Source organism: Moschus berezovskii, chromosome X, assembly GCF_049115385.1.
Source record: "Moschus berezovskii isolate FMDL1 chromosome X, NW_MosBer_1.0, whole genome shotgun sequence".
NCBI classification, from domain to species: Eukaryota; Metazoa; Chordata; class Mammalia; order Artiodactyla; family Moschidae; genus Moschus; species Moschus berezovskii.
The window spans coordinates 94,090,960-94,100,408 of NC_142488.1; the positions used below are offsets into that span (position 1 = coordinate 94,090,960).

The 9,449-nt window shown below is 38.6% G+C and overlaps 1 pseudogene; it reads right to left on the reverse strand.

The window, feature by feature from the left end:
- Positions 1–297: 297 nt before the first annotated feature.
- LOC129563970 (lysosome-associated membrane glycoprotein 2 pseudogene) lies at positions 298–1,453 on the reverse strand (annotated as a pseudogene).
- Between the last annotated feature and the right edge of the window lie 7,996 nt (positions 1,454–9,449).

Here is a 9,449-nt window from a genome sequence, read left to right on the forward strand (position 1 = left end):
GGTCTTACCTCTGTATACTGGGGCAACATAGTGTCAGGGGAATTCTTCCCTTGCAAAAGAGGAAAACCAGCATATCTACTTCCCTCAAAGTATTTCTTCCTCCAAAAACTACTTCTCAGAACACAATTTTCAAGCTTTTCTGAATTCTGAAATTAGCCTTCTTCAAGGAAAACTTCTCAACACTCTCTTCATGGCCAGATAGGAACCCAGGTGGGGTCTGGCCAATTCCTGATTTGATATGGACACTTGATTGAATATTTTCTTGATTATAAATATTTTTCTGCCAATTAGGTAAGCAATCACTATAACGATAAGCCTGAAAGACCAGCACCAACTATAATTGGTATTAGAATGGTGTCATCATCCAGCGAACACTCTTGGGCGGTATAATACTTTCCTTCTGTCACACTGAAAGGCTGAACCCTTAGATCAAAGGTATTTATCTGAAATGCTCCAGACACAGAAACAGTCTGCTCTTTGTTGCACATATAAGAACTTCCCAGGGGAGCATCCCAGGAGCTGAGATTGGTATTTGAAATGCTGTATACAGAGCCATTAACCGAAAGTATGGTGATATTCACCTCCTTCAGATAGAATTGTTTTTCATTTTTCACAGCAAAGACAAAGTCGAGATACTTGACGTTGCTGCTGCTCAGCCTGAGCAGAGCAGTTTGAGGTTGGCAGCTGCCAGTAGCGTTGGTTGTGTTGGGATTGACATTAAAAACTGAAGCAACCTTATCGTGAGTAACGTTCAGCTGCAGCCCCATGGTAGCCAGAAGACAGGTACCGTTGCTATTTACAACTGAATAGGATCCGACCACTGGTTTTGTTGGAGATGGCGCAGTGGTGGGAACGATGGGTACGGCATTGGTTACAGTTTTATCTTTATCACACAAAAACTCTGTTGAGCTCACTGTGCCATTTGTACATGAACATCCCAATAGTGCTGGACAACATCACTGTTTTCTAAGGTTGACAAACTATTGCATCTAAACATCTCATTCAATGGAATCTTGAGTGCCACATGGTAATTAACAGTAAAAACACCTTTTTCCTTCGCATCAGGAAATGTGTTGTCATTAGTGTTGTAGGAAAATGAGATGTGGTCGACTAAATAAGTAGATGCAGATGATGATGCCTCTTTTGTAAAATTTACAATCCAGGAAAAACCGGACCCAAACTGCACCGCTATTTTGGGACCATTCTGGTCGTCCCCACAAAAGCTTCCATTGTAGGTTGCAGCACCAAGGTCTGAAATGGTTACAGTTTTATTATGCTTGTCTGTGGTCTCATAGCATATTGTGAAATTCATCTGCCATTTTGCATAAAGGCAAGTGGCTTTTGCTGAATCTGTCAAATTAAGTTCCAATGCATAAGATGAGACAGCGCCCAGGAAGAGGCAGAGGAGAAGGAACCTAGAGCCCGGAATTGGGGCGAGGCGGAAGCACACCATGATCCCGCAGAGCAGGCAGCAGCGACAAGAGCAGCGACAGCGAGGAAAAGGCTGGCGGAACCCTGATAGGAGCGCCGCTGACCGCCGACCAGAGCGCTGCAGAGCCGGGACCTAAAAGTTATGCTGGATATCAGACTCTGTAACACTAATCTACATGAGGCTCTGTTACAGAATAATAAAAGCAAGCACAATTCCCACATGCAACACTGTTCAACTTAAGGTATATATAGTTTACAGTGCTGATCTTAAAACAGGTGGTATCAGGGGATTTCAAACTCAAATAGATAAAAACACCCCTGAAATTATAAACTATAAATTAATCACATGGTTTTGGCTTTTCCAACTAAGGAATATAAAACATTTTTCTAGTGACTCCCCCACAAAATGTGCAAAATCGCATGGATTATGGATTCTGTTGTACATTGTCTTGAATTAGTATTTCATTGTTGTCACTTTAGACATTCTGACTAGAAATACACAGTTTAGGAAAAAGAGCTTAACCCCCTCCCCACCCTCGTATGTAGTCAAATTGAGACAACACATTCTAAGGTGGATTTGTACTTGCTCCTTTTGCATTTCTTAGTGATTTTGTTTGCAGGTTAACTTAGCTGCTTTGGCATTGCTGCGTATTTGACTATGAGAGATATGCCAATAGATGTGAACAGGGTCTAATAGTATTATGTTCTTAGCAATGCATGCTTTTCTAATGCCTTTCGAGTACACTTGTACTTAATATGGCTAGAGTGACAAAAGATACAAAAGCTTTTAAAATTTTAGAATAGATGTTAATCTTACTGTTGAATCCTTTCTTTTTTTAAAAAAAAAACCTGGGTAATTCAGCCTTTTAAATGGTAAGATACAAGACTATTCCAACGGGGCATTTCAATCCGTTTTCTAGATGCTTTAGAGATAATTGCTAGGCAGTGCCAATTTGGAGTGTTCTTTGTACCCATAAATTGGCCCCTACACACAGTCACTAGATTATTGTCACTAGATTAATGTAGATTTCTCTTTAGTCTTTGAGTCTCCATGTTGGTGGTAGTTTGTTCTATTCTTTTCCTTTTCCTTAAAGAAGAAATGCCAATATGTCCTAGAACCTAAAGAACTTGGACCTAACCCAAAAGTCTTGGTCTCCTCTTTGTTGATGAAAAAGCTGTTCTTGCTTTCCAGCTTGCATCGATGGCTACATTTACTAAGGTGGCTTTCATATTTAAATAGTTCCGAGCTAATCAAAGCTTATGTTATTAATGTTCATTATGGTAGCATCATTAATTCACGTACTTTGTGTGAAGTTTTGTGCTCTGGGGAGAGGCCCCAATTGTCCATTTCACCTGCACCATCTAATGTTTATAGAAGAAGGCAAAGCATTTCAACTTGATAACAAGTATTTCCTGCTGCTTCTAATAGGTCTTTTTTAGCTTTGAGATGGCTAAGCAATTTAAAAAATTGTTAATATGCAGCAGTATATGGCAGGTTCTCTGTTTTTGGGAGGTGGGAGATTATGTACCCCTCCATTCACTAGAAAATGAGATAGCTAGGTTCCAAAATGTTTGTGTTGAATTAATTTGGTAGTCCAGCAATATACACACAGAGGCCATAGCATGTTAGCCCAGTGTATGTCTGTAACTACCTTTTGAGTTATACTGGCATGATATTTTCTCCTACTTAAATTTGCTGTTTAGAGTACCCTGAAAATCTTACTAGCTCAGAATTAGATTCCTAACTAGCCCCTCTCTAGAAAGCTACTTGGAGCTGCTTTGCCAGCTTAGGGTACTTTTTAAGGGCTAAGTATAAATCTGATTTAAAAAAATTTTTTAATTTAAATAATGTTTTAGTGTAAGATTGCTATCCTTATAGGAATGGACAACACTTCTAAGAGTATGAGCCTTAGATATTTCTCAAAAGTCAAAACAAAGCAACTTTTTAAAAAAATACAAATTGGAATCACAAGCAAGTGGCACTGGCTTAATGCTATTAATGTTTCTAGAAGTTTCTACCTTTAGATTATATACCTGATTCATATTAAAATACCTCTAATTGGCACTGTTTTATAGAGAACCTGACTTAATTGACAATTTTCATACTTTACATGGGCCAGTTTATATGCTATTACTCACAACACTATTGTTTCGTATAGCCACGTGTTCTTTGTACCTTTTGTAGTTTACATCTTGACGGTCTAATACTCTTATTTAGTTTCTGGGTGTTTCTCATAGGTTAGCATTTGTATAAAGAATCTGGTCCATGTAAATGCTTTTCATGTTTTTTCCTCAAATGTTTCCTCAAACCAACCACTAGTTGATGTATGGTATTTCTCTTTGGTTATTTGACTGTCCATTTGCTCAACATATTGCTTCTAAAACAAACAACAAAGATTCTTTTATTTCTTAAGGAAAAAAATTTAAAAAAATAAATTTTTCTGTATGTATCAGTTACATTAGGATCATATACATACATCTGGAATCACTACAATGATCTATTCACTTGTTCATTATTTCAGGGAATACTACAGACTTCCTGTATGCATGGCACTGTGGGCACAGAGAGAGTGTATTAGTCAGAGTTCAGAGAAACAGAACCAAATGTATATAAAAAAAAGTTTTATTTTGAAGAATTGGCTCATGCAGTTATGGAGGTCAAGAAGTCTCACAATTTGCTGTCTGCAAGCTGGAAACCCAGGAAAGCTACTGGTTTAATTCAGTCTAAGTCTGAAGGTCTGAGAACCAAGGGAAGCCAGAGATTTAAATCCTAGTTCAAGGACAAGAGAAAATGAGATGTCCCAGCTCAAGATGTTAGGCAGGGAAAAAGAAGGTGAATTTCCCCTTTCTCTGCTCTTTTGTTATATTCAGGTCCTGAATGGATTGGATCATGCCCACCCTCATTGGGGAAGAAAACCTATTTAAAAAGACCACCAATTCAAATGTTAATCTCATCTAGAAATACTTTCACAGATATAGACAAAAGTAACATTTAACTAGATAATTAGATATGCCCTGAACTAGTCAAGTTGACACATAAAATTATCACAAGTAAAGATTTAGACCATCTTGCCTTTAAAGAGCCATAAAAATAATTCAGAAATGAGAAATATTCAAAAACATAGTAACAAAACAGCCTGCATTCATATAACACTGAGGGCAGACACACTGAAATCATAATCACAGGAAGCTAGTTGATCTGATCACATGGACCACAGCCGAATGTGGTCCACTGGAGAAGGGAATGGCAAACCACTTCAGTATACTTGCCTTGAGAACCCCATGAACAGTATCAAAGGGAAAAATGATAGGATACTGAATGAGGAATTCCCCAGGTCGGTAGGTGCCCAGTATGCTACTGGAGCTCAGTGGAGAAATAACTCTAGAAAGAATGAAGGGATAGAGCAAAAGCAAAGCCAATACCCAGTTGAGGATGTGACCGGTGATAGAAGCAAGGTCCAGTGCTGTAAAGAGCAATATTGCATAGGAACCTGGAATGTTAGGGTCCATGAATCAAGGCAAATTGAAAGTGGTCAAACAGGAGATGACAAGAGTGAACATTGACATTCTAGGAATCAGCGAACTAAGATGGACTGGAATGGGTGAATTTAACTCAGATGACCATTATATCTACTACTGTGGGCAGGAATCCCTTAGAAGAAATGGAGTAGCCTTCATGGTCAAAAAAAGAGTCCGAAATGCAGTACTTGGATGCAATCTTAAAAACGACAGAATGATTTCTGTTCATTTCCAAGGCAAACCATTCAATATTACAGTAATCCAGGCCTATGCTCCAACCAGTAACGCTGAAGAAGCTGAAGTTAAAAGGTTCTATGAAGACCTACAAGACCTTTTAGAACTAACACCCAAAAAAGATGTCCTTTTCATTACAGGGGACTGGAATGAAAAAATAGGAAGTTAAGAAACACCTGGAGTAACAGGCAGACTTGGCTTCGGAGCACAGAATGAAGCAGGGCAAAGGCTAATAGAGTTTTGTCAAGAGAACGCACTGGTCATAGCAAACACCCTCTTCCAACAACACAAGAGAAGACTCTAAACATGGACATCACCAGATGGTCAACACCTAAATCAGACTGATTATATTCTTTGCAGCCAAAGATGGAGAAGCTCTATACAGTCAGCAAAAAAAAAAAAAAAATACCAGGAGCTGACTGTGGCTCAGATCATGAACTCCTTATTGCCAAATTAAGACTTAAATTGAAGAAAGTAGGGGAAACCACTAGACCATTCAGATATGACCTAAATCAAATCCCTTATGATTATACAGTGGAAGTGAGAAATAGATTTAAGGGACTAGATCTGATAGATAGAGTGCCTGATGAACTCTGGACGGAGGGTCGTCACATTGTACAGGAGACAGGGACCAAGACCATCCCCATGGAAAAGAAATGCAAAAAAGCAAAATGACTGTCTGAGGAGGCCTTACAAATAGCTGTGAAAAGAAGAGAAGCGAAAAGCAAAGGAGAAAAGGAAAGATATAAGCATCTGAATGCAGAGTTCCAAAGAATAGCAAGGAGAGATAAGAAAGCCTTCCTCAGTGATCAATACAAAGAAATAGAGGAAAACAACAGAATGAGAAAGACAAGAGATCTCTTCAAGAAAATTAGAGATTCCAAGGGAACATTTCATGCAAAGATGGGCTCGATAAAGGACAGAAATGGTATGGACCTAACAGAAGCAGAAGATATTAAGAAGAGGTGGCAAGAATACACAGAAGAACTGTACAAAAAAGATCTTCATGACCAAGATAGTCACGATAACATGATCACTGACCTAGACCCAGACATCTTGGAATGTGAAGTCAAGTGGGCCTTAGAAAGCATCACTATGAACAAAGCTAGTGGAGGTGATGGAATTCCAATTGAGCTATTTCAAATCCTGAAAGATGATGCTGTGAAAGTGCTGCACTCAATATGCCAGCAAATTTGGAAAACTCAGCAGTGGCCACAGGAATGGAAAAGGTCAGTCTTCATTCCAATCCCAAAGAAAGGCAATGCCAAAGAATGCTCAAACTACCGCACAATTGCACTCATCTCACACGCTAGTAAAGTCATGCACAAAATTCTCCAAGCCAGGCTTCAGCAATATGTGAACCGTGAACTCCCAGATGTTCAAGCAGGTTTTAGAAAAGGCAGAGGCACAAGAGATCAAATTGCCAACATCTGCTGGATCATGGAGAAAGCAAGAGAGTTCCAGAAAAACACTGATTTCTGCTTCATTGACTATGCCAAATCCTTTGACTGTGTGGATCACAATAAACTGTGGAACATTCTGAAAGAGATGGGAATCCCAGACCACCTGACCTGCCTCTTGAAAAGCCTATATGCAGGTCAGGAAGCAACAGTCAGAACTGTACATGGAACAACAGGCTGGTTCCAAATGGGAAAAGGAGTACGTCAAAGCTGTATATTGTCACCTTGCTTATTTAACTTATATGCAGAGTACATCATGAGGAATGCTGGGCTGGAAGAAGCACAAGCTGGAATCAAGATTGCTGGGAGAAATATCAATAACCTCAGATATGCAGATGACACTACCCTTATGGCAGAAAGTGAAGAGGAATTAAAAAGCCTCTTGATGAAAGTGAAAGAGGAGAGTGAAAAGGTTGGCTTGAAGCTCAACATTCAGAAAACAAAGATCATGGCATCTGTTCCCACCACTTCATGGGAAATAGATGGAAAAACAGTGGAAACAGTGTTAGACTTTATTTTTTGGGCTCCAAAATCACTGCAGATGCTGATTGCTGCCTTGAAATTAAAAGATGCTTACTCCTTGGAAGGAAACTTATGACTAACCTTGATAGTACATTAAAAAACAGAGGCATTACTTTGCCAACCAAGGTCCGTCTAGTCAAGGCTATGCTTTTTCCCGTGGTCATGTATGGACGTGAGAGTTGGACTGTGAAGAAAGCTGATCGCTGAAGAATTGATGCTTTTGAACTGTGGTTTTGGAGAAGACTCTTTAGAGTCCCTTGGACTGCAAGGAGATCCAATCGGTCCATTCTAAAGGAGATCAATCCTGGGTGTTCATTGGAAGGACTGATGCTAAAACTGAAACTGCAATACTTTGGCCACCTCATACGATGAGTTGACTCACTGGAAAAGACTCTGATGCTGGGAAAGGTTTGGATCGGGAGGAGAAGGGGATGACAGAGAATGAGATGGCTGGATGGCATCACCGACTCTGTGGACATGAGTTTGAGTGAACTCCAGGAGTTGGTGATGGACAGGGAGGCCTGGTGTGCTGTGATTCAGGGGTCGCAAAGAGTCGGACACGACTGAGCAACTGAACTGAACTGAACTGATTGGCCAATATGTGCTAAATGCTGTACCATCTTAAAATTTTTAATTGTCACAATCCTATAGTGGAATTGCTATTATTATCATCTCCATTTTCGTGATGAGGAAGCTGAGACATGAAGAAGTTGAGTAAATTACTCCAAATCACACTACTATTACAAGGAAGATCTAGTATCAAACTCTTGACAATATTACTTCACATCTGAAGCTATTAATCTCTGTGCTATAGTACAGAGTATAAGTATATAAAACATATCATTAAAGTTAGAATATTACTTAAATGCCAAGAAATACAAATCAATGTTGAATGATATTAAGGAATAGAGGGTATGGATGGAGGGAGGGCTGTGGGTGTGTTTGGAGACGTAAGTCGAACACAGAAGTTTTCTAAGAATAAATCAGTCTTGTGCCAGGCCTTAAATGAAAAGAAAAACAGTTGATTGTCAAACTTGCTGTTCCTAACCTCAGTCATTTTAGTACAGAAAAGACCTTAATAGGATTTAAAACAATTATCCCATGATAAGGTTGTCTGGTTCTTGGCCTCACATATAAATATGAAGCAATGCTGGCACAAGCATTCTACAGGGAGACATAATTAAAAGGAAGTAAAGGCTGATTTACAAGACTTTATGAAATGGGCCATAAACTTCAGAAATTGGCCATAGCAGTTGGAGATGTAGTTAATCTTATTGGACTGAAGAGTGAGTTAGCTATTCAGAAGAAAGCACTGATAGAGAAATCAATACATCTAAGATCCTGGGATAAGAATGGTGGGAAAGTTGGGGAGGAAGGATGGAGCATAAAGCAAATTCCTTGCAACAGCAAATGTATTGGGCATTAATCACCCCCAAATGTTATTTAATATATTGTGGAAAATCACTAAAAAGCTTTTCCTTCAAAGTAAATGAATCATTAAAGTTGATGAAGCTTATCTAGTTTTATCATCATTTTGATGGCCTTTATCCAAGTTTATATTTTTCAATCACTAAATGGCATTATTCTTTCTGCCTTCTGTTTGCAAATTTTTATACTACATGTGAGAAATTTTAAAGAAAAAAATAGGAATGACTATCTTTAAAATATAGTTCCATTTCCTTTCAGAACCGTGATTCTTCTGTATGTTGTTGGTTCAAATAATCACAAACAATTGCTTTTCAGCAAACCATGGTTTTGATCTTGGAGCTTTTCATTTCTTTTCAGCCAGCTTAGGCTAAAATTAACTATGAAAACTAAAATCACAGTCACTTTATGAAGCTATTCCTGGTATGTTCTTTCACCTATTATTATCACATGAAAAAAATAACTGAATCAGCAAAGAATTCCTTTAAAAAAAAATAAACCATTAGGTTTTTGTCTCTTTGAGGCTAATTTATGCATTGAAGATATTTAGGAGATCTTGGTTAACATTCTACTAGCACAGCATGGCTACATTTTACAACAACAACAAGATTCCAATACAAGTGAAAATTTTCCATTACCTAGGGTGTTTCAAATAGCCAGATTGTTTATAGACTTTAGTAAAACATCTTCGCTATAATCTTTACTACCTGAGTTTTTCCTGATCATCCTTGTTCATCAAGTGCTTGGAATATGTGATAAGTTGTACTGTTCCTCATGATTGCACGACCACATCTTACATCCCACCTCTTAAAAGGCAGGGACTGTATCTCTATATTGCATCACCAGAGTCTAGTATAA